Below are 27,164 nucleotides of genomic sequence, written 5' to 3'. Positions count from 1 at the left end.
GAGGGGTGCCCATCTTTTCCCTCCGAGGCGGAGTCGTCCCGGAGATGGCGGCCGTGCCCGCTCGAGCGGCGGAAACGGTAGAGTTGGAGGGGTTAATCCCTCTCCGCCCGAACCGTCCCGCCCATGTGATTGGTATTTCGGAGCTGCCCGGGCCTATACGGTCCTCACCTCCTGCCTTTCCCGACGGCACGAAGAGCTGACGTGATTTACGGCCGTCTCGGCCGTTCAGCTTTCACCCCTCACCTCCCTCACCAACGGAGCCGCTAAGGTCGGGGATCCCTTCAGTAGAGCGGGGGGTTGCGATGCAGCTGCGTTCCTGGAGGGACCACTCAACCCTTCCCTCCCGTGTTTGTATAGACAGTCGTCCGGTTACGGGCGCTGCCCATCAGGCATGCGGAGACGCGGCTTCAGCCCTGCACGTAATAACGTCACTGCAGGTTCACCAGCGAAGGCTCTAGAGGTTTACGAGGGAAACCGCAACCCTCAGTCGTGCGATGTCCACCACAGTGTTCAAGATCGCTACCTTTGGCTATGTCTGGCTTACATGACGGACGCAGACGAGAACAACTTCTTGAATGCTCCTGTCTCACAGACCGGCCCCTTCGGCGAGCCCGTGGAGTCGTAGAGCTCCGCTGCGCAGACTGAGGCGATCTCCTAGGTCATGCCGGCGAAAGAGAGCTGCCCTTGGTCCACCACGCCGGCTCCTCAGTCTGCCTCTCGCCATCGGCGTCCTGCGGCGGCCACCTCTGTTCCCCTCCTCGGACCCCATCTCGGCAGCGCATGGGAACCGGTCGTCAGCAGCTCGCCCCGCCCGCTTAGCCGCTTCCCGTGAATATCGGGAGCTTAAGTGGCCAGTAACGGGCGACCCGGATTGGCAGAGGATCACTCTTCAGGAGACGGTGATTCGCTCCTTCCCCCGGTAGAGGGTCGGGTGGAAAAATTCTTGGTTTGCATCTGTTCCACCGGCTGTCCAGCCGGTACCCACTTAACCACACATAAGAGTGCATTCCTCTTCCCTCTCCAGGTCTCCAGAGGATCGAAAGAGCTGTGAGCGGGCACACCAGCTCACCCTATCTCTCCTCTATCGCCAGCGGGTGTTTTTCCGGAGTCTGCGCTCTCCGCGCAGGAGACCAGACGACCGCCACCCTCAGTGGGCTCAGGTCAGTGTCACACACACACATACTGTAGATGTTTATGCTGTCACAGCAGACGCACCGGCAGTTTCACCTGTCTCGCTTCGCTGCCCCACCGCGGGTACTTCGGTAGTGTCGTTAATTCTCCTCGTACGGTCCCTGGATGCTTCGCTTCAGTTCCCAGCCCGTCTCGTTGAGTTTTACGCACTGTCCGCCTCGGTTACGAAATACAATTACCGGCACTCCCCCAAATTCTACGGGCATTCGTTTCACTATAGTGAAAGCGTCCGATGCACATGTACTGCGTGCAAAAGTCGATGTCCTCCTGGCGAAGGACTTTCGAGCCGGTCCCTCTTACCGAGAATGATGATAAGGTTTTTTTCCAGCCTTTATCTCATATTACCCAAAATACGCGGTGGGTTACGACCGATTTATTTACGCACCGGCTCTACAAGTGTGATCCTTTAGGATGATACGCCGAGGCTCGTATTTCAATATTCAGATCGGTTTGCAGCCTTAGACCTGTAGACGTGTACTTCATGTGTGCATCTCCCCTCGCCTTAGATCGTTTATTCGCTCTGCGTCATGGGGTGGGCATATTAATACCAAGTACACCATTCGAGCTGTCTCTCTCTCCCCGTGTCTCCATGAAAGTGCTAGTCACGGCATTAAAATCTCCGAGAGAGAGCGTTGTTCGCATTCTGCTTATATTAACGTCAACTATGATGGCTCGTTCTTGGCAGACGTGCGCGAACACAGAGATTTAATGCTTCAGCATCTCGCTCGTTTAAGTCATCAGGTCAGCTGGGAAAGGAGCAACTTTGCCCCGTGCAGAGAATCCTTTTCTCAGTATGGAAATAGACTCGATCGATTTATTGGCGTGTTTTACAAGAGCGTGCAACCAATCAGTTCTGACTTGCCTCGGTTTAATTCGAGGGAAGTACGCGGTCCCCCTGAAACAGTTTCAGAAGCTGGACATATGACAGCATGCTGCGGCTGTGACACTGCTCGAGCTGCTTCATATGAGACCGCTTCAGCATTGGTTTTACGATCGAGTCTCGAGGAGAGCGTGGCGCATGGCATACACTGTGTAACCATTACACCTGCGTGTCATTTCAATGTTACCCCGTGGCAGACCCAGCATTTCTGATAGCAAGATATGCCCCTGACTCGGGTCTCCTGGCATTCTATAGCACATACGATGCCCCCAGCACGGGATGAGCAGCCACGTATGACGGGCTTGCAGTCTCAGGGGTGTGCATAGCACCCCAACTGCCGCAAGCGGTGCGCTGTATATCTGGGACTTGTACGCTCCGCTATGGAGCTGCGAGGGAAGGATGTATTAGCCGACACCAACAACATTGCGACTGTTGCGTTATTTACCGTTAAGCGGTTTTTGCGCTCTCGTCACCTGTCGCATCTCGCTCGTCATCTCCTCCTTTGGAGTCAGAAGCATCTGAGGTCCCTTCGTGCCATTTACATCCCGGGTACGCTCAATACAGCGGCAGACGCGCTTTCCCGAGCTGCGCGCACCGGCGAATGGCGACTCCACCCCCAGACGGTTCAGCTAATTTCGAAGAAGTTCGACCGTGCGCAGATATATCTATTTGCGTCACCGGACGATACCCACTGTTGCCTGTTTTATTCACTAACCGAGGGCAGCCTCGGCGTGGATGCGTTGGCACACAGCTGGCCGCGGGGGACGCGCAAATACGAATTTACTCCAGTGAGCTTAATTGCACAGACACCGTGCAAAGTCAGGCAGGACGAGTAGAGCCTTTTATTAGTCGCCCCGTACTGGGCGACCAGGAATTGGTTTTCAGAATTAATGCTCCTCGCGACAGCCCCTCCCTGGCGAATTCCCCGGAGGAAGGATTTTCTTTCTCAAGGAAGGGGCACATTATGGCACCCGCGCCCCGACCTGTGGGATTTCCATGTATGGTCGTTGAGTGCGCGCAAGGTTGAGGTGATTTATCGCAAGCGGTATCTAACACCATCGACGCGGTACGAGCACCGTCCACAAGACGGGCTTACGCGCTTAAATGAAAACCTTTTCGTCACCTGGTGCTCTTCGCAACGCGAGGACCCCAGAGAATGCTTAACATTGTGCTTTTATACCCAGATAGCAGACAAACAGTGAATCAACATTGAAATGATGTTAATCCATCAACCAAATTATCATTGAATCAACATTGAAATTTTACATTGATTTTTCATCAGGTTTGCACCCTGAAATAATGTTATTTCAATGATGCAAAATCAATCTAAATGGTTACAAAACCAATCTTAATTCAACATAAATTCAATCACTTAAGGTAGCAGACCAACAGTGAATCAACATAGAATTGATGTTGATGCCATTAACCAAATTATCATTGAAACAACGTTGACATTTTTCATTGATTTTTCATCAGGTTTGTATCCTAGAATAATGTTATTTCAATGATGGAAAATCAATCAAGATGGATATAAAATCAATGTTTATTGAACATCATTTCAATAGTTTAATTAACAATATAGCAACATTGAAGCAATATAAAAAAACAAGCTTTATCTACTGCAGGATTCAATGTTACTAAATCAAGTCTGTTTTGACTAGTTTTTAAATCAGAGACCATGTAGGGCTACAATTAACATACTTTAAACCAAAAAGTCACTAACTTGCAATACACCCACACAGTTTACACAGGATACATTACACTCAAGAAATTAAATACCACGAGCAAATAAACGTATATATATATCGTAAAATACAATTGTATGATTCAATTTTTTTTGCCATAAAATACAAAAGTACAAATTAAAATTATAAATATTATTGCCACTAGAGGACTCTGGAAAATTAAGAGAACATCATAAACATACATCAGCAAAATGAATTTGGAAAAGCAATTCAATTTCAATTCAATTCAATTTTTAATGACCAGATACAGGTACCATACAAAACTCAAAGACACAACTATACTTCTTGAAACATTTAGAAATTGAAACATTACCACAGTTCATTGTTTAGGACTATTCAGTAACTGAAGCTCCTCCTCTGGTGCAAATGTGATGGATTTACTTCACATTAAACAGAGACACTGTTGAACACTGCAGGCCCTTTTATACACCAATCCGTTCACGGGCATAACATAGCTGTTTTTGCACAGTCACAGCAAGGACATACTCTGAGGTCTCCTAAATTTCATTGGTTCTTGTGAGACATCTAAAGAATTAAAAACAAGCAGGAAGTTAGAACCGCATACTGTGGCTACATGGGGAAAATATTTCCTAGACAACATAGTATTGTGTATGGAAGAGTGTGGTTCAAAATGAGATATATCACAGTATATGAGTGTTTCAGCTTTGTGTTTATATTGTTTTTGGAATATACAAATTTGCCACTTACTGATTGGATTTTGACTGAATGCTCACCACAGTTTTAAAAATATAAGTTAAAGTTAGTGTTAAAGGGAAAATGCAAAAAATAAATAAAAGATAGGTCTTAGTGGACAGAGTCTTGTTTTTGAATCAGTTATTTTTTGTAGGCTATTAAAGATATACTAAGCATTGGAGATGCACCAAAAGTAAAATTCTTGTCCAAAGCTGACAATTTAAAAAAACATTTTTCTAATTATTTTGCCAATTTTCTCAACATGATTGCACAATTAAAATTTTCAAAATGTCCTTTTTACTATATTTAGTTTACATTATTTAAAACATTTTTTTACATTACAGCAGTCATTAAATGTCCTTTTTACACCTGGTCACTTCTCTGATCAGATTCATTTGGTCACATAAATGAGTTAATGTTAAAGAGTTAATCCAATCTACTATTCTGCACAAATGGTAAATAACATTTTCACTTAGGAAACATTGTACTGTATGTTGAGCAGCGAACGCCGCTTGAGCGATGTAGTTTGACGATCCATTTGCTAACAGGACAACAACTTTTATCAGAATGACAAAAAAAGAGACTGAACAAAGAAAGTAAAAAGCGACAAGACCACTTCAAAACAGACTCCATGATCATCACCTCATAGCACCTGTCATATTTATAATCTCCATATTTAAAGATCTCATATAGCCTACATGTATTTTCCTGTCAGGTTTGTGCATATTCATACTTGTTTGTATGCCTATTTCTAATGTTATGTTTGCATAAATATAAAATACAATGCATACTATATCTTCAATAGCCTAGAAAATAAATAACTGATTTTAAAACAAGATTCTGTCTATCAACCCTTAATTTTTTGTTATCTTTAGTGCATTTTCACGTTAACACTACCTTGAACTTAATACATTATTTTGAAAAACTGTGATGGGCATTTAATTTAAAGCTAATTAGTGAGGGGCAAATTTGTATATTCCAAAAACAATATAAACATAAATCTAAAACATATATACCGCTACCATGAAATAAAATGACAAATTGTGTGGGATGGATTTTGTCATACCGCCCGCATTCACGGCATTTCTGCAACTTAAATCAGGCTCAGCAGAGTGTGTCGACTGCCACGGGTGTTTGTACAAAAACTATTATGCGAGATAGAGGTAGTGATATAGGGCTGGACAATAACGCCCCATTCAGACAGCCAGCAACCAGCAGTAGCAGAGCGACACGATCTCATTCATTTCAATGGAAACCTGGCGACTTCCGGCGGCACGAGCGAAAGCGACCGTTGGCGACCGTATCGGCATGTTCAGCGATGCGAGAAAGTTAATAAAAGTTTAACTTTATGCAAATGTTGAGCGAATTTCGAGAGAGGCTACCAATGAGAACGAAGCAGTGGAGTTCACGTCATCCTTCTCTCGGTAGTTACTGGAGTGGATGATACTCATTTGTTTATGATAACCAGATTTAAACACGCCTCATTGAAAGAGACGGGCGACACACAGCGATAACGTCGCTGGCTGTCTGAATGAAGGGTAATTAAATATCGATATATGTCGCGGTATAATTTTTTTCAATGATATGGCTTCTAAACACATTTCCGATATTTCGATATACATTACTGCATCCCGTTGCCGTTCCCATGTCACTTCCCACGTTCAGACAGCCAGCGACGTTATCGCTGTGTGTCACTTCCCACGTTCAGACAGCCAGCGACGTTATCGCTGTGTGTCGCTCGTCTCTTTCAATGAGGCATGTTTAAATCTGGTAGTCATAAACAAATGAGTACTATCCACTCCAGTAACTGACAAAAGAAGGATGATGTGAACTTTGCTGCTTCATTCTCATTGGTAGTCGCTCCCAAAATTCTCTCAACATTTGCATAAAGTTTAAATTTTCTTAACTTTCTCGCTACGCTGGACACGCCCAAACAGTCACCAACGGTTACTTTCGCTCGTGTCGGCGGAAGTCGTCAGATTTCCATTGAAATGAATGAGATTTACTGCTGGTCGCTGGCTGTCTTAATGGGGTGTAAAAACACTTATTAAATGCCGGTCAATGCGCTTCTTTCTTTAGAGCATGTGGCGTCTTTTGCAGCTAAGCAACCATGAGCCGTGCATTCCGGAAAACAATGCCTGATAGAATTTAAACTCTCATCTGTGCCTTGCGTCAAATCATATCATTGTTATTATGAGATCAATGAATCTGCTGTTCGCCCAGAGAAGAGCTATCACTCAGAATATGAGAAGGAGGTGCGGCTTTAGTTCGTGTCAAGTCACAGCTTCCAATGGTGACACCAGGGAGGGAGAACAGGAGATGTAATGCAACAAAAACTGAACTACGAATGAGAAAAATCAGGTTCACGTGTTAAAAAGGGGGAAAGAAACGTGCAAGAGATAAAAGTATGTAGGCAGCTATTCTTCTCGTTATGAGTATATGTATAGACGGTTTCATCGGACGCACGTGATACACGTCTGGATCCGAACCTTACTTCCGGTTTCCTTTTTTTGATGGTCTGACTTGTTGCTAAACTGATCTCTTGAACAAATGCCTCGTCGAAAATAACAAATGTTTTTGTTTCTTAGGTAATCTATGTGTTGTTTTTTGTGCTTGTTATATAAATAAACTACGTTTAAAGAACTTTGTTGTTATTTATTCTTAGCGGAGTTTACCGGAAGTTACGTGCGGATCGCGACAGCCGCTTGTATATGTTGTTACTGCTGAAACAGTCTATATGAAGTAGTATGCTAGTGTCCAATATATTATGTAGCTTGCTATGCAATCACAAATAGAGCTTTGATATAAATGTTTCTGTCCAACTATCTTATGTATCATTAAATAGCCTACTACCATTCAAAAGTTTTAGGGTCACTTACACTTTTTCAGATTTTACTATAATAGTGAATTGATAAAAATTATGGCACTATGAAAGTTAATACTGTGATTGAAGAATTTGTTATTAAAATGATCCATTAGTTTTAGAGCCCTGCATTACAGCATTTATCACTGACTGAACCTTATTAATATTAAAGGTGAGCCCTAAAGTCTGATTATTTGACAGTGAGTTTACATTTAATTTTGTATGAAGGCTAAATACAAATAAAAAATTAAAGCAGTCGAAAATGGACAAAGAGAGACAGATTTAAACACCAAGTGTAAACGTAATGTGTCTCTCTCGTCCACTTGTGATCTGATCGACGAAAACACATCTTAATACCAAGTTTAACAGCCCCTGGGATATTTTTCCTCACGTCGATGAAAAAGGAGTGTCTAAGCTACGTATATGGTTGCTTTTTGTATGTGATTTTAAGCGGAATCAGACTTTTTCCATGTTAAACATAAATCTGTGTGCTTTGATGGATCACAGGCAAAGGACAGTGCAAATTGTTCATTTTGTTTCATTGCTTTTGCTTTGTAGCTACTGGAAGCCATGTTAACCTTGGCATGACACGGCCGGGCCATCGTATGAGTTAAAACGCGTTCCGAATGGGTGGGGTGGGGGCTAGTTATATAATATATATATACAACATAAAAACTTAAGATTTACATTACCATAACATCTTCTCTCTGAAGAATCACTCTGAAGATTCACTCAGCTTCTTCTAACTTTGGCAAGTCTTTTAGAAAGAGTGATAGAGGTAATATGATAGAGATTAGTAGCTAGCGAATACACTTCAGTTTATACATTTTGTACATTACTTAATTAATTGCCATTTACCTTTCATTATGTACTGTGACTGGATAATCCATTCGCTGACCTTTAATAAAAAAAAAATAAAAAAGATAAACTAAGTAATAATTAACAACACCTGTCACATCATGTATCAACTGGCAGAAAGGCACTCTTACCATGTGGGAGAGAACGCAGGAAATCACTCTAATGGGCCTACAAAAAGAGAAATAATGAAAGGGAAAAACACTCCCATTAGGCAAGTTTTGAGCCAAACATTGGTTGTAATTTTGGTGAAGTATTGACTTCAGCCACGTCAAGCTATAAGGAATGTCAAAATGCATTAGAACTTTTAAAATATCTACTCTTCTTTAAGTAGGCTAAATAAACAATTCGTATTATTACTGTTCCTAAAACAACAACAGGCTTTATAAGGTTAGCCATAATAATATAAATAAACTGAACAGTTCTGTGCAATTACATTAAATTAAGACATATTTACAAAAACACCCACGAAAAATTAAGCATTAACAAACCATTGTAACAAGGTCCTGCTACCACACCATTACTACGACATAAACTTGCAAACCTCCCCTAACAGTAATTACTAACTAAGCTGTAACAAACAAGACAGCAAGAAACTTATGCAAAACTTAATAAATATTTTAAACTTACCTCTAAAACCCCGCTGGCACTGTCGTTGTCCTTTCGCGCCCAAACTTAACGTTCTAATCTTCTGCGCTTCTAAACTGAGTGGCGGTTGGCAACTGAAGGGTCATTACTGCCACCTACTGGACTGGGTGTAGCGCATTTAATAGTCAGTGGGGGGATTTTTTTATTATATACTGTGTTCTTTGGGCTATTAAATATTAACTGAGCAATAAATGAAAATTAAAGTTAATTTAAATTTCACACGCTTTTTTTCTATAACACTTTACATAATTATATGCAAATTTGCTAGACAAACACTATAAGAGATATAAGAGCAACAAAACTAATGTTAGGTTAATTATTTTATAACTTTACCAATTCCTGCAAAAATAAAATTAAATAATAAAATAAAATAAAAATTATAATGTCATTGATTTGTGATTATTAATAATATGTTTTGACTTATGATTGTTGTTTGTTAATATACACTTAGTTGGCAGTTTTCTGATGATGGTAAACTAAGGCATTTCTGTCTAAGGCATTTAGGTCATTTTTGTTAAACGTATTTAAAATAGCTGTTGATTCCCCAAAATGATCATACATTTGAAATCTTTTTGAACACTCACATATTAAGAGATGATCTGCCCAGATAATTTTTACTTGCTGTATAAAAGCAAAAAACTTGTCTGATGGTGGTCCTGGGGGGGAAAGGTCTTTAGGTCATAAAATGAACAGGACTTTATAGGATCATAAATATTTTCACTTAATTATACAGAAATTCACCCAATTTGATTTGTGTTAAAGTGTGCAGATGAAGCTGACCAAAAATCAACATTGAGTCTATGTTTGGCTTTTCAACATTGAAAAATAAATGTATTATAAACATTGATTCGATGTTTGGATTTTCAACATTGAGAAAGCAATACATTAGCAACATTGATTCAATATTATTTAACATTGAAATTTCAACCTTGACCATAATGATGATTCTGATGGAATTTCAACATTTAATCAATGTCACCTTGCTATCTGGGTATATCTTCAACATAGGTTAGATGGTAGGCTGTCACCCTCCACCATTAAAGTTGATATCGCCGCTATTCTGCTCATCACTCACTTATTAACGGCAGATCAGTTGGCCAGCATGATTTGGTTATTAGATTTAAGAGGCGCTCGCAGGCTAAACCCCTCGCGCCCTCCCTCTATTCCTCCTGAGACCTGTCCATGGTGCTGAAGCCCTACTACAGGTTCCGCGTTCGAGCCTTTGCAGTCTGCGAGTCTGAAGTTTTTGTCAATGAAAACTCTGACCCTGCTAGCATTGGCCTCCGTGAAGAGAGTAAGGGATTTATATGCATTCTCTGTTGACGATTCGTGCCTTCAGTTTGGTCCTGCTGTCTCACTGAGACCCAGACCAGGCTACGTGCCCAAAGTTCCCACCACTCCCTTCAGAGATAAGGTGGTGAGCTTGCAAGCGCTGCCCCCCGGAGGAGGGCAGACCCAACCATGGCTTTGTTATGCCCCGTACGAGCGTTACGCATCTACGTGGATCGCACACAAAGCCTTAGGACCTCAGATCAGCTCTTTGTTTGTTATGGTGGTCAGCAGAGAGGGAAAGCTGTCACTAAGCAGAGGATGTCTCATTGGATAGTTGATACTATCGCCCTTGCTTATAATCTGCAGGGCATTCCTTGTCCATTTAATTTGGGAGCTCACTCTACTAGAAGTGTTGCCTCATTTTGGGCATTCGCTCGTGGTTCCTCGCTAACAGACATCTGCAGAGCTGCTGGTTGGGCGACACCTAATACGTTCATTAGATTTTACAGTGTTCGTGTCGAGCCTGTCTCCTCTCGTGTTCTTTCCTCGTTAGGGGAAGCACAGAGAACAGGCTCGCAGGTCGGCTTGCAGCCTCCGACTGCTGCTCCAAACTGAGCTCAGTATGGAAGGCCATCGAGGCAAAAACGCGTAATAATTTGTTTTGCCTTCCTCCGCTGCCTTGGCAGCCTGATGTTGCGGAGCATCCGCTGCCAGCCTCTCACTAGCTGCATCCTCGCGATCCTGTGTTTGGCTCGGGCATCCACATTGCGTCCCACCGGGTTCCTTTGTGAGTATTTTTCCGTGGGGTTAATCCTACTAGCCCACGTTTCCCTCAGCAGAGCACTGCTTTGCTTACACAGCCACGGCTGTCATTTATACCTCAACTACGGTTGACTTTCGCCCACCAATAGCCCTTAACGGGGCGGTGGCTTCCGCAGCGTCCCTATACCGCTCAGATAGGGCGCTTCCCAGTCGCTGGCACTACTGTGGGTTAAAGGAACATCTAGTGCCCGGCCTTCTGCCTTAAAACCTAATTCTCCTTATCCTTAAGTGGAACCGGAGGGCTTTACGCAGACACTGGAAGAGGTCAGCCCTCAGTGGCGTTTTGGTAGGGATTCCCAATTCATCGGTCACGACGTGACGTCGTAGTGACCGACTGAAAGGGAACGTCTCGGTTACGTATGTAACCCTCGTTCCCTGAAGGAGGGAACGGAGACGTCACGTCCCGTCGCCACAGGGCTGCTCCCTGCTGTTTATCGGCCGGTCACACTTTCCGGCTTTCTCAGCGAAAAAGAAGCTGATTTCTACATTTGCACCTGTGGCTTATATACGCACCTGGCGGGGCGGCGCCAGCATTATGCAAATATCTCAATGCCAAGTTCATTGGCGTTTTAGTAGTATTCGAAGCAGATTGGTCTCTCTAAGCGAGTTCCCAATTCGTCGGTCACGACGTGACGTCTCCGTTCCCTCCTTCAGGGAACGAGGGTTACATACGTAACCGAGACGTTCACTTAACACTAGACTACCATACGAACATCTTGATTCATTTAAACCTACTACAATAGATGAGCTCTCTAGACTAGTTACATCATCCAAATCATCGTCCTTTATATTAGACCCCGTTCCCACAAAACTACTTAAAGAGGTATTCCCTGTAGTGTCAACCCCGGTTCTAAATATCTTTAACTCATCGCTAGAAATAGGATACGTTCCAACAGCTTTCAAACTAGCAGTTAGTAAACCGCTAGGAGACATTATCAGGAAACACAACATAAGTTTTCACTGCTATGCGGATGATACCCAGCTTTACATCTCCTCAAATCCCAGCGAAACACACACGTTTTCTAAGCTAACAGACTGCATTAGCGATGTTAGTGACTGGATGGCACATAACTTTCTTAAGCTCAACTCCAATAAGACAGAGATACTTATTATTGGACCGAATTGCTACAAACAAACAGAATATGTCAGATTACAAGTTGCACATAGATGGCTGCACTGTGGTGCCATCTTCCACGGTTAGGAACTTAGGTGTGATGTTCGACAGCAACTTATCCTTCGATAGTCATATCGCCAACGTCTGCCGCACAGCATTCTTCCATCTTAGAAATATCTCGAAAATACGCCATATACTGTCTACATCTGACGCAGAAAAGCTTATCCATGCTTTTATGAACTCTAGAATAGACTATTGTAACTCGCTACTCAGGGGATGCCATGCAAATCAAGTAAACAAGCTTCAGCTAGTTCAAAACGCTTCTGCAAGGGTACTTACTCGATCTAAAAAGTATGACCGACCACATAAGCCCAATTCTGGCATCTTTACACTGGCTACCAGTTAAATATCGCATACAATTTAAAATATCACTTATCACTTACAAAGCTTTAAATGGCCTAGCACCCTCATATCTTAGAGAATTACTATCAGAATACAATCCATCACGCACACTACGGTCGCAAAATTCTGGTCTCTTGATTATCCCTAGACTATCAAAAGTGTCTAAAAGTGGAAGATCCTTTTCCTACTTAGCCCCTAAGCTCTGGAATGATTTACCAACCGCTGTCCTAGAATCAGACACAGTCGATCATTTTAAATCTAGACTTAAAACTTTTCTCTTCAACAAAGCATTCGCATAATTTGTCTAGTAAAGGTACTTAACTCGAAATAGTTATTTGTATGGAACAAAGCACTCGCGGTAATAACACAGACCAACTAAATAAATAAATAAAAACCTTATCTTATCGTATGGTCGGGTTGCGATTTTGGAACTTTCGTGTGTCTTGTGAATAGGATGCCATAAAGACCCGTTTGCCACTGAACCTGCATTAACGACGACAGTGGGGCTCCCGGCCTTAGTCAAACGGGTTGGCACGTATGGTCGGGTTGGGATTTTGGCGTTTCGTGTGTCTTGTGAATAGTATGCCATACAAACCCATTTGCCACTAAACCTGCATTAACGACGACAGTGGGGCCTCCAGCCTTAGTCTAACGGGTTGGCACGTATGGTTAGGTTGTGATTTTGGCGGTTTATTTGTCTTGTGAATAGTATGCCATACAGACCCGTTTGCCACTGAACCTGCATTAACGACGACAGTGGGGCCTCCAGCCTTAGTCAAACGGGTTGACACGTATGGTCAGGTTGCGATGTTGCCGTTTTCTCATGGTCTTGTAAATAGTATGCAATATAGACCCGTTTGCCACTGAACCTGCATTAACGACGACAGTGGGGTTACAGGCCTTAGTCAAACGGGTCGACAGGTTTCATGTTCTCTTAAAGACCGGAAGGTGACCCTTAGTTACCATATATACCGTCGCAGTGGGCCCCCAATTTGCAAAATCCTCAACTGTGGATAATATAATTATGCCACAATAGTTAGTCTGTCTGAAACTAAGCTGATTAAACCACATCACTGTGTGACACTTGCATTACATGTGAACGGCCCCTACGCTAATATGATTTTGTTTTTCTCTCCCTGTCTCATCCTCGACCCCGAGGACAATGGGACAAACAGACCCAGTTCCGGTAGATGTGAAAGTCGGCACACCTCTGATCTACTGGTCGTCCTTCAACGTGATGCCCAGCTGATGCCTGACCAACGATCACCGGCAGAACCCACTTAATCTCCGCTTAATCTCCTTATCCGTTTATATGTGTGTCTATTCATATATATCTCCCAAGGGTTTTCCCTCCTAGGACTTTTTTTATTTCCTCGGCTAAACAGCCCGGGGGTTTTTTCTCCTAGGGGTTTTTTTACCCCGGGGAGGCAGCCTTCTTGGGCTTAACTTAGCTTCCTCTTCTAGACGTTACATTAGTAATACGCTTCCTTATAATGTCGAGTCATAGCCGCAGCAAATTTGACTGCTTATGCTATCGTGTATTATGTTGTGCTATCTGTCGTTTTTCTGTGCTTTTACTGCTTCTATTAATGTAAAGCTGCTTTGAAACAATGAAGTATTGTGAAAAGCCCTATATAAATAAAATTGAATTGAACTTATAGATCGTAAACCTTTAAAATAGAGTTTAGTTAGATGTATGCAACTACAGTCGGCTTTGGTTAACTATTGAAGCCTCGTATCTTGTCACAAGGCTCAACGTGTTTTTGTTGAACACTGCTGGCAGCAGCGACGTCTGTGTCCGTACCATTCTTATCAATGACAGCATAATCTCGTATCTCCCTGCTCCCAAGTCATAAAGCTTGTATCTCCGATAAAACATGAATGTTGTGTTAATGTTGGTACACAACAGTATATGATAGCAATATAAGGCATAATAACAACTTTAACGATACAATGTTTAATAACTTCAAAAATACGGCGTTTTTTTATTTCCTGAAAAATAATGGTTTTGGAGATACGAGGATTCTGCCCGACAGCGACGATATGCTCCTACTTGGTCAAATAATGAAAAAGAACCAAATTGCTTACAACAGCTATGCAGATGACACCCATACATATAGCCTTGTCACCCAATAACTACAGCCCCATTGACTCTCTATGTAAATGCATTTATGAAATTAACAGTTGGATGCATGAAAACTTCCTTCAGTTAAAAACAGACAAAACTGAAGACATTGTATTTGGAGATAAAGATGAAACTCTCAAGGTTAACATATACCTTGACTCTAGGGGTCTAAAGACACAAAATAAAATCAGAAATCTTGGTGTAATTTTGGAGTCTGACCTTAATTTCAGTAGTCATTTGAAAGCGATAAGTAAATCAGCTTACTACCATCACATAAATATTGCCAGAATTAGATGTTTTGTCTCAAGACAGGACTTCATGTTCATTTTTTCATCACCAGCAGGGTGGATTAATACAATGGACTCATTACGGGGCATCCCCAAAAAGACCATTAGACAGCTACAGCTCATACAGAGGGCTGCTGCCAGAATTCTGACCAGATCCAAAAAAATCTGAGCACTTACACTGGCTTCCTGTTACATTTAGAATAGATTTTAAAGTATTATTACTCGTTTATAAATCACTTCATGGCTTAGGACCGAAATACATTACAGATATGCTTATTGAATATTTACCTAACAGATTACTCAGATCATTAGGATCAGGTCAGTTAGAGATACCAACGGTTCACTCAAAACAAGGTGCATCAGCATGTAGCTATTACGCCACCTATAGCTGGAATCAGAGATCAGATGTGCTTCAACAGTAGACATTTTTAAATCTTGATTAAAAACACATCTGTTTAACTCTGCATGTACTGAATGAGCACTGTGCTGCTTCACACTGACTGCATTTTTAACTCAAGTCACTTTTACTCCTGATTTATTCTTTTTAACATACTCTAAACTGTTTTTATTAAAATCACACGTGCGCTGACGCGATACACGTCTGGATCCGAACTTTACTTTCGGTTTCGTTTTTTTAATGGCCTGGCTAGTTGCTAAACTTATCTCTTGAACAAATGCCTCATCGAAAATAACAAATGTTTTGGTTTCCTAGGTAATCTATGTGTTGTTGTTTTTTTTTGCTTATTTAAATAAACTATGTTTAAAGAACTCTGTTGTTATTTATTCTTAGATTCAGTGTGTGAGTTCATGTCTTTCGTGTTCCCTGAATCGTAGCATCAGAAGTCGGTTATTTTGTATCCAGTGTTTGTTTCCCGGTTTTGTGTTACTTCATCATTGTTTATCACCTGTTTTACCCCCTCGTGGGTTTTTGTGTTTGTTATTTAAATAAACCTAGTTCTCCCTTAATTCCTACCGTGACAAGCACTTTGAATGACCTCTGTGTATGAAATGTGCTATACAAATAAACTTGCCTTGCCTTAATTAGCGTAATTTAAATAATGTAATATTCGTTTTTATAAGCTCAAAAATTTGAATATTAAATTACAGAAAAAGAGGGAAGAGATATGGGCTGTTAATTCTCTTGGTACATAACCTCATTGAGTACTGCACATTACTTGTGAAATAAGTCAAATACTGACAGCCCTCTAAATTAGCTGACAACACCCACCAGGATCATCTTTGCGTACTAAAAATGTTTTCTATATAGACCAACCTGTACTACTTGTTAAATGAAGAAAGATTAAACAGGGCTCAACAGAAAAATATTTTTCTACCTTACATTTGTAAACCTTTGCTGTGTGGCGCAAATCAAAAACTTACAGGGTGAACCTGTATATGTTTGTTTATATGAATGTGTTTGTGTGAGACTGGGATTTACGGCCCATTTGGGCATCATGTGACACAGTCTGAACCTCTCACATTATGTTTCTACCAGTAAGATTAGAAAATCATTGAACTGTGTTTAGCTGGAATCTGACTGCATTCCTCTGTAGAATGACCTATTGGCGTGTGATGCCCTGCTGGGGGTGAATGATCAATTTGTCCATCCCCCCCTCCCTGCTTCTGTCCATCATAGCACATAATTTACTGCCAACTTACAGCCACTTTCCGCAGCTTTTCCTATAGAAATCCAAATATTGAATTTATGCTGTGTTGTTACAACCCAATAACAACCCAGAATAGGTTTATTATAAATCAATATGTGTTCTGTCCAATATTACTCACCACTGGGTTAAAAACAACCCAGCATAATTTAGAGTGCATCTGCTTCCTGGCATTTACAAGTTACTTGCATAGTGACAGGCTATCAGGAAAAAACACAGATGAACCATACATATTGCAATAATTTGCATATTGGCTAGAAATAAATAATATATACGGTTAAAACGCTGATAAAGTAGGTGTCCCTTGAGTCATTTACATTGATTAAAAACTGATTGCTGACAGAAAATAAGACCTGCACTCTTAAAATAAATGTGCTTCAAAGGCAAATAGTTTTGGTTCCCAATCATTCTAGGCATCTTTTGGTAACATCATGTAGCATGTTTGTTTTTAAGAGTGTGAAATACTTATACTTACAACTTACATTTTAGGAATGAAACAGGAGACTGTGAAATCTGTTATCATCATAAAATTCATTAGGGGTGTCAACAATAATCGATTCAGCAATGCATCGCAATGCACGATTCAGCATCGATCCAGCAAAGTGCCACAATCGATTATGTCACTGTTTATTTTCTGGCCTCGAGTGGACAATAAAGTTGTGAAGTTTCAATTACTTCCGGGGGCATAACATCAACAATCAAGATGGCTGAGGCGGAGAGAGATGACCGTCATAGACGGGTAAATAAAAACGCACCCTTTCCCATGGAAAGTGGACATATGGGCACATTTCGGATTCTATGAAGTTATTGGGAAACTAGACAGGACTTCCGCCATGTGTAAAATTCTCATCTCAGGCATATAATTGTTAAAAATTTGCCTTGTTGTGTACAGTAGAATTCTGATGCATCGCAATGCATCGTAGAATCGAATTTAATTGAATCGTTACCTGGTGAATCGTTATTGAATCGAATTGTGAGGGCAGTGTCAATGCACACCCCCAAAATTCATCATAATTGGGTGTGTGTGTGTTCGCGTGTACCTGGTAATTATCACGTTGTGGGGACCAATTGTCCCCACAAAGATAGGAATACAAGTATATTTGTGACCTTGTGGGGACATTTTGATGTCCCCATGAGGAATCAAGCTTATAAATCAAACAGAATGATGTTTCTTGAAAATGTGAAGTAGCAGAAAGTTTTCAGTGATGTTTGGGGTTAGGGAATGGGGTAGGTAAGGGGAATAGAATATACAGTTTGTACAGTATAAAATGCATTACGTCTATGGAATGTCCCCACAAAACATGGAAACCAGAATGTGTGTGTGTGTATGTGTGTGTGTGTGTGTGTGTGTGTATTGACAGATAGTCTAAAAAAATCTTTTTTAAAAAAAATCACAAAATCTTTTCCACTGAGATTAAGGGAACCATGAAGAAAAGTGGCTTGGGGTAAGATTGACCCCAATGGTCTTATAAGGGTTAAATCTGTATGTAAGTAACTTATTGATATGCTTTCTCCTCAGGAATGCTGGGTTCAAGGGTGGGGCTTCATCTTTGCTTTTTCTAATATTGCAGGGCTTGACATTAACTTTTTGAGGAACTTGTCCTTCGGACAAGTAAATTTGTGTTTCACTTGTCCATGCACAAAAGTCACTTGTCCAGGTAAAGATTTATAATATAATGTATTTTTTGTGTTTTGGTAATCAGCGGCGGAGCCAGGGATTTTTTATAGGGGTGGCCAGGCAGGGGCCAGCAGTTACTTTGGGGTGGCACATAAAATCTCTATCATCCAACCTTAAAATACTTTTAAGTATTATAGGTGTGTTAATCAGAATAATGAATAACATACAATTGCTCCAATACTTTAATTTTAATTAAAATTAATTGAGATTAACATACAATTTAGTCATAATTCAACCTCATGTTTTTTAAACTATTTAATCAAATAAAACTTTGGAAATTTACTTTGAAACCAGGATTTATATCTCCCATTGCTGAAAAACTATAGAGACCAGAAAATCATGTAGGCCACTGAAATGTATTTTACTAAGATTCATTTGGCTGCTTCTTGCTACTCTTTCTGAAGAAGGATGCTATATCTGCTGCTTTCTCTTTAGTTTCCACACATTTCAATAATTGTCTGACATTAAAACATTAAAGCAAAATAGTAAAACATTAGCATGTTTTAAAAAAACGTTTAGGATAAATGTGTATAGATTACCTGTTATATATAAAATCAATCCTAATACTAGCATTTACGCTGTAATGTTTGTGTGGGATTTTTAATGTAACGTACAGTGACGAACTCTGTCAGATTCAAATCGGCTGTCGCATGGCACACACACACACACATAGGCGTGCTGAAGAGAGATTCTCGTTATAAAACAGATTCTTAAACAAGATTTTAAGTCCATTATGTGTTTTTACCGAACTTTAGAAGAGAAAAAAATATGGACTTAAATCATCTTTTTTGACACACAGTGATGAAAACGCGGTTGAAGTGCCTGTCATTTCAGTGCCTGAAACATCACTCTCCACTCCACTCCATGCGGCCCGCGACTCCCGCCCCTCCGTGTTCGTCGATCAGTTTTAATGCGCGCGCAGCTTGTTTAGTAACAATAACAGTAACATGTAAACGTGTGTGTGGGTGTCAGAGCGCCGTGCTCTCTGTTCAATATTCCGCTCGGTGTTTGCGCTTGCGCGTTCTACTCTGTCGTTAATGGCACATAACGTTAAGTAACATTGTTTGAAATTTAACTTGTCCAGTCGGACAACTAATTTTTTCTTACACTTGTCCTACAAAAAATCCACTTGTCCCGGACAAGCGGACAAGCCTTAATGTCGAGCCCTGTATTGTATGTTTTTGTAAAAATGTATACAAATTAACCAACTGGAAAAAGAGTAGCAAATTCCAAAGCGATCAGGTTTTTAACCCTAAAGGACATGCTGAGAGATGGAACCGATTAAGGTGAAAGTTTGTTTTGTTTTTGTCAAAAGACTATTCCCTCAATTTAGAGATTGAGGGATGGACACATTTTAATGGACATAGAACACATTTTAATGGACTTGGAACACATTTTTATCTTATCAGACACTACTGAACAAAATAGACACAAAGACGATAACAGAAACAGATTATAATTCACTCTGGATTTTCTTGCTAAACCAGTTCAGACTTTAGAATAGAAAGAACCTGATTCTATAATTTACATATTTAATTCTGAGATGCTTGACAGATTAGAAGTAAAATTTAATTACAGTTTTTTACAAACGCTAGGACACATTTCTCAATACTTAGGTCACTTTTGCAAAACTCTTCACACAGTTCTCCTAACCAACTTTCAGCTTGGCAAAGCAGTTCATTTCACATTCAAAATGCACAACACCTATCAAAACACTTTATTCAGGTCTCAAATCAACTCATTCTTCCAGAACACTAGCAAAGGTTGACAGCCCACAAACACACTGTCACCCACAAAACAATGACCTAAAAAACACTAACAACATATAGCATTATACAATGTTTTCTTGTGTAAAACAAGGACACAACTCTGTTTATAATTCACCGCAATATATGTTACTGGAATGAATCAGACATGATGGAGAATTCTTCAATATTTTATTTCATTTATTTATTTTTATTTTTTTGCATTGCGTAATTCCAAAATACCATAATTTGTATACACACCATCCACTGATACAGCTACAATAGTAATGCTAATCTAGTTATCAGTGGACAGCTGTGGCTGGTCCAATTGTCAAATTGTTTTTATAGCATTTAATTTTAAAATTTAAAATATATTTCATTAAAATATTTCTGTTGAAATGTAGCAAATTGCTGTCTTATTCAGTTTTGTATTATGTTACTGTTTTGAACATAAGTTTAACAGTTTTGAAAACAATATGTAAGCATGTGCAAATTGGCCTGTATGTACAAAGAGTTTTGGCAGTTGTTGTGTCTGAGTGAGAAAAGAGTTCATGAAATTTGAGAGATGTAGTCATAGAATGCATTTTGTGCCAAAGCAATGATAATCGATCCTCAGTTTATCCCACATTGACTTTTGTTGTGTTCACTGTGTGAAGTGTTTTGCAAAAGTGACCTAAATATTGAGAAATGTGTCCTAGCGTCTGTAAAAAAAACTGTAAGTTATTGGCACTTATACCACGGGCCTGTTTGTAATGAAGCATCAGCAGGCTGAGGATCCATTTGCAAACTTTATTTCACTCGTTGTCGTACAGGCAGGGTCAAACACCAGCAAACACATATATATGGGTAAGGCAATCTTGTAGTCGATAAACAGGCAGATGTCAAGGCAGGCAGCGAACAATCAGAATAGTCAAAATACAGGCAGATATCGGGGCAGCCGGCGAACAATCAGAATAGTCAGTAAACACTCAAAAACAGGCACGGGGTAATCAGACAGATAATTACGCTTAGAAATGATGCCGGGGCAAATCAAGACTTCGCGAAGAGAGTCCATGCTGAGAGTCTTAAATAGGCAGAGTGATGAGAATCAAGTGCAAGTGAAATCAGTTCAGGTATGTGGGCTTATGGGAAATGTAGTCCGAATAACACTAATACCCAGGGGATGGGTCCCTCTGGTGGTGATCGAGGAGCGAAGCAGGAGCTTCACTCATAACAGAACCCCCCACCGCGCGAGCGGCTCCCGAAGCGAGGAGGCGGATGACGCCAGGGTCTACCACGAGGTCGAGGGGCCGGCTTCCCAGGATTGTCTCGGTGAAACTGTGTGATGAGTCAAGGACATCTCTGACCTCCACCCAAGATCGTTCCTCTGGAACGTACCCTTCCCAATCGACCAAATATTGTAATTTGTTACCCCGACATCTGGAGTCGAGGAGGTCACGGACCAGATAAGCCTCCTCACCATCTATGCGCAGGGGCTGAGGATCCTGCCCAGTGGTTGCCTCCTCCTGCTCCTCCCTCAAACCACCAGCGGGTTTCAGCAGAGAAAGATGAAATGTAGGAGAGATGCGATAAGTGGGAGGCAAATTTAAACGAAATGATACAGGAGTTATTTGTTTAGAGATTTTGAAAGGACCCACATACCTGGGACTGAGTTTCTTGCAGGGTAGCTTGAGACGCAGGTCTCTGGTGGATAGCCAGACCCATTGTCCGGGCTTGTACTCAGGATTGGCTCTGCGGTGGCGATCGGCCTGAAACTTTTGTCTCCTGACGGCTCGTTGGAGATGGTGATGTGCTTGTTCCCAGATCTCTTCGCTTCTTTGAAACCAGTCGTTAATGGCAGGTAGATTAGTATGTTCATCAGACCAAGAAAAGAAGGGAGGTTGAAATCCTAAGATACACTTGAAGGGAGTTACCCTGTAGAAGATTTGATTAGTGAGTTCTGTGCATATTCGGCCTACATTAAATATCTGCTCCAGTCCTGTTGGTTCTGGTTGCAATACGAGCGGAGAAAGCGAGTGAGTTCCTGGTTCATTCTTTCAGTTTGTCCATTGAATTGTGGGTGATATCCTGATGTGAGATTGATATTGACATTTAACTGTTTAAAAAAGGCAGATCATACCTTAGAGGTAAACTGTGGGCCTCGGTCGGATAGTCTTCGGGTAGTCCATAAAATCGAAAGACCCAGTTGCATAAGGTTTCAGCTGTCTGAAAGGCTGTGAGGAGTTTGGGTAAGGGAATGGGCCGACAGGCTTTAGAAAATCTGTCCACTACTGTAAGAATGACTGTGTGATTGTTGGACTTAGGGAGATCAGTGACAAAATCTATAGCTATGTGGTACCAGGGGCGTTGTGGAATGAGGAGAGGCTGCAGTAGTCCGGCAGGTCGTTGATGGAGGGATTTGGATGTGTTGCAGGTGTGGCAGTTATTGACGAAAATAATGGTGTCCTTAGACATGGATGACCACCAGAATTTCTCTTGTAGTATATTAAGGGTGTAATACCTGGGTGACCTGTGCTGGGTGATGAGTGAATCAGTTTGATGAGCTTCTCACAGAGAGGTTCGCTTACGAAGGTCTTGTTGAGGGGGCACTGAGCCGGTGGTGGAGATTGAGCGTTAAACTGGTTGATCTCTGTCATGATATCCCACTGGATGGGGGAAAGAATGAGGGTCTCAGAGATTATGTTTCTGGGTGGGTTGGGCGGGTCAGAGTCCTCATAGCAGCGAGACAAAGCGTCAGCCTTAGTGTTCTTTAATCCCGGTATATACGTGACTGAAAAGTATAAGCGGGTAAAAAACATCGACCATCTTGCCTGTCGGGGGTTCATTCTCTTATCGATGCAAAGATATTCCAGATTTTTGTGATCAATGAGAACTGTAAAAGGATTTTGAGCCCCTTCTAACCAGTGCCTCCTTTCTTCGAAAACGGCCTTCATGCCCAGTAATTCTCGGTCGCCCACGTCGTAATTGCGTTCTGCAGCTGAAAGTTTGCGTGAGAAGAAAGCACAAGGGTGCATTTTGGCAGGAGATCCGTGACGTTGTAAAAGAATGGCACCAATGCCGATGTTGGAAGCATCTATCTCGACAATGAAGGGTAGGTTGGGATTGGGATGATGAAGAATTGATGCTGACGTGAATCTTTTCTTTAATTTTTGAAAGGCATCTAGAGCTTGAGGAGACCAAGAGAGGCGGGAGGTTGAGCGTTTGGTCATGGCGGTGAGAGGGGCTGCTACAGTACTGAAATTACGAATGAAGCGTCTGTAGAAGTTAGCAAATCTCAGGAAGCGTTGTAGTTCCTTAAGGGTTTGCGGTCTGGGCCAATCGAGTACAGCTTTGACTTTGGATTCATCCATTGCAACTCCATCCGATAATATGATATATCCTAGATATGATGTTGACGTCTGATGAAACTCACACTTCTCCGCTTTGGCATACAGTTGGTATTGAATGAGACGTTTAATACTGCTCTTACATGTTGAATGTGTTCTTCAAGGTTACTGAAGTAGATTAAGATGTCATCGATGTAGGTAATGACCCATTGGTCTAATATGTCTCGAAACACATCATTGATGAAAGACTGGAAGACAGATGGACTGACAGAAAGGCCGAAGGGCATCACCAAGTATTCATAGTGACCAGATTTAGTAGAAAAGGCTGTTTTCCACTCATCTCCCTCCTTGATACGAATGAGGTTGTAAGCAAATCGCAAGTTGAGCTTGGTGAAGAATTTGGCCGTACGTAATTGCTCTAGGGCTGCTGGAACGAGTGGTAGTGAATACCTGAATTTCACTGTAATGTCATTGAGAGCTCGGTAATCGATGCATGGTCGGAGAGTGCGATCCTTCTTCTTCACAAAGAAAAAGCTAGATGAAGCAGGAGAGACCGAGTGACAGAAGAATCCCTTAGCTAGTTCCTCCTTAATGTATTTGTTCATGGCTTCGGTTTCAGGTTGAGAGAGAGGGAAAATGCGCCCCCTAGGTGGTATGGTGCCTGGTAACAGCTCAATACTGCAGTCGCTTGGGCGATGAGGTGGTAATTGAGACGCGCCCTCTTTGCTTAAGGCTTTAGCGAGGTCAGCATATTCTGGAGGTAGTTTGCATGTTGCAAAATCCTCAAATGTAATGATAGTGTTAAGGGAAGTAACAGGATGAATGGATGACAGACAGGTTGAGAGACATTTATCACTCCACTTAACTATTTGGTGTTCCCTCCATGAAATGTGTGGGTTGTGTTCCTCCAGCCATGGCAGTCCTAGAATTACTGAATAATGTTGAGAGGGGATGATGTAAAAGGTGATGTGTTCTTGATGCAGAGATCCAACTTGTAACTAAATTTTGCCGGTACAGTACTCAATATTCCCCTCTCCAATGGGTTTTCCGTCTATCGTCTCGACTGTTAAATGAGATGGGCAAGGTGTTAGTTGTGAGCAAAACTTTGGGACATGAAATTTCCTGCAGCTCCAGAGTCAATTAAAGCAGAGGTAGAGATTAATACTTCAATGACTATTTGAACTGGGACTTCAATGTTACGTTGAGAGGAATGAATGAATGCACTCACCATGGAGGTTTTGCGAGAGGGACATCTGGTGGGACAGGTAGACAGAACGTGTCCAGGTTTTCCACAGTACAGGCACAGATTGTTCTTAATCCTCCGTTCTCTCTCCTCCTGAGTGAGATGAGTATAACCCAGCTGCATGGGTTCGGGGGGAGTTGGAAAGAAACTGGGCTGAGTGTAATGACGACGGGACCGGATTAGGTTATCTATCTGGATAAATCAATGAATGCTGCTAGATATCTCCCTTCATCGCGGCAGGCCAATTCCGCTTGCAATTCGTGGTTTAATCCGGGTAGATACAGTTTTAAAGGGTCTGCGGGCCACCCGGTCTGAGCAGCGAGTGTGCGAAACTCCAAAGCATAATCTGCAGCTATGCGATCACCCTGACTAATGGTAATGAGACGCTCACCTGCATTTTCTCCTCCAGCAGTATGCTCAAACACCTCTCGAAATTTAGCCAAGAAAACCTCAAAGGTAGGAAAAACCGAGCCGTCGTCCTTCCAATCGGCAGTAGCCCAGTCCAACGCTTTATCGGTGAGTAAGTTGCACACAAAGGCGACTCGGCTGGGTGCGTGTGGTATAACCCAGGTTGTTGCGAGACAAACAGAGAGCATTGTAATAAGAAGCCCTTCTCAGGAAAGGCTAGTCGAGGATTCACAGTAGCCGATGCTGAATGAGCACTTCCGCTCGGTGAAGCATTCGTCGTTGCGGACAGAGAGATCTGTAGCCTTTGTAAAGTCTTAACCAACTCCTCGGTTATGGTGCTAAGGTGTCCGAGTTGTTGTTGTTGTGCAGCTAGCTGGGGGCTTGAACCGACAACTCTGTGGTGATTTGAGAGACAGTCGCTGGATCGCTTTGCGGCGAAGTCTTCTGTAATGAAGCACCAGTAGGCTGAGGATCCATTTGCAAACTTTATTTCACTCGTTGTCGTACAGGCAGGGTCAAACACCAGCAAACACATATATATGGATAAGGCAATCTCGTAGTCGATAAACAGGCAGATGTCAAGGCAGGCAGCGAACAATCAGAATAGTCAAAATACAGGCAGATATCGCGGCAGGCAGCGAACAATCTGAATAGTCAGTAAACACTCAAAAACAGGCACGGGGTAATCAGACAAATAATAACGCTTAGAAGTGATGCCGGGGGAAAATCAAGACTTTGCAAAGAGAGTCCATGCTGAGAGTCTTAAAAAGGCAGAGTGATGAGAATCAGGTGCAAGTGAAATCAGTTCAGGTATGTGGGCTTGGGAAATGTAGTCCGAATAACACTAATACCCAGGGGATGGCTCCCTCTGGTGGTGATCGAGGAGCGAAGCAGGAGCTTCACTTGTAACACTGTTGAATGCTTTACTGTTTATTATTTTTTAATAATACAATCGCAGGCCAGTCGTCAATTATTCCTAACTTATTTTGCCTGATTTACACTCTAAAGGGCGGTTTCCCGGACAAGGATTAGCTTAAGCAAGGACTAGGCCTTAGTTTAATTAGGAAATATAACTAGTTTTAACAAACATGCAAACTTTACTTTTGTGCAGTTTGAGGCAAAACAAAGGGCACTGATGTATTTTAAGATATGTCAGTGAAGGTTGTTTTCCGTTTGAATTGCTCTTAAATTTATTTTAGTCTAGGAGTAGTCTAATCCCTGTCCGGGAAACTGCCCCTACATGTATTATCCTTATTGTTACTTTGGTAGTGGGTTCAAACTAGAGGTCGACCGATATGCTTTTTCTCTGGCCCGTGCCGATTTTTTAGAAATCAGGGCAGCCGATGGCCGATATGTTTGGCCGATTTTATATATGTACTTAATAATCAAAATGTTCTCATCATTATTAGCAGATATTTTAAATGCAAAAATGTCACTATTTAAGTCAAAGTATTTAAAAATATATGACTGGTCTTTCTGAAGAGTTTTACAACCTCCTCTGCACCATGCATTTATCAGACACAGATATAACCTGACACTCTGCTGTCATAATCTTTGATCAGTTTTTTTATCATGGCTTTTATTGCTTTGTAGGATAAAATCCTTATTTGGTAGACCTGATAAAATATTCATCATAAAGTTAACATAGTAAATGTCTATGGTTTTTAGATGAGACTGTTATTTAGGGCAAATCTTTCTAAACACATTAACATTCTCATTTCTGAGATGCTATAAGTGACTGATTGTGCTGACAGTGACGTCTTGTGAGTTTAGTGTTGGGACAGATCTGTTGTTTCAACCGTTCATTCAAACGAATCCGTTCAAAGGAGTCAGTTCGCGAATCGGACACGCTGTGTTCTAATCCAGGCTGAGCAGCGCAAAACTGTAAACAAAGTGTTACTGTAACATCACGAAAAACATTACCTTTGTGGATATGATTTGGTCTTCCGACCTTTCGCCATCGAGTCAGTTTTGTTTTGAGTAATTAAAGCAGGGAGACAGAAAGCGTGCGCGCGCGGCTCTTCTCTCTCTGTCACGCAAACAAAACTCATCATCACTCATTAATCACATGAAATGTGCCTAATCTTTGCACGGACAGTGCACCGCGAGACATAAGCCCGTCGCGCTGTTGTACTGGCTGCTTAATTCGCGCGATCCCGCCATCATTTAGTAAAGCTGTTTGTGAACAGGGCATGGCTGTACA

At 41.7% G+C, this 27,164-nt stretch overlaps 1 protein-coding gene and 1 long non-coding RNA gene across 3 annotated transcripts in view; both read right to left on the bottom strand.

Annotated features, from left to right (window-relative positions):
* stac (SH3 and cysteine rich domain) overlaps positions 1-27,164 on the bottom strand; it is a 302,110-nt gene that overhangs the window by 251,416 nt on the left and 23,530 nt on the right. The window lies entirely within an intron of this gene.
* LOC141365173 (uncharacterized) lies at positions 3,264-9,179 on the bottom strand. The gene is made up of 5 exons (XR_012370347.1): positions 8,858-9,179; positions 8,362-8,398; positions 8,231-8,270; positions 8,065-8,129; positions 3,264-4,341 (listed from the first exon to the last, which is right to left on the bottom strand). It is a non-coding gene; the product is annotated as an uncharacterized lncRNA (long non-coding RNA).

Source organism: Misgurnus anguillicaudatus, chromosome 7 (assembly GCF_027580225.2).
Source record: "Misgurnus anguillicaudatus chromosome 7, ASM2758022v2, whole genome shotgun sequence".
NCBI lineage: Eukaryota > Metazoa > Chordata > Actinopteri > Cypriniformes > Cobitidae > Misgurnus > Misgurnus anguillicaudatus.
The sequence above is the reverse complement of the archived record's forward strand: the minus strand, read 5'-3'. Positions and strand labels throughout refer to the sequence as shown.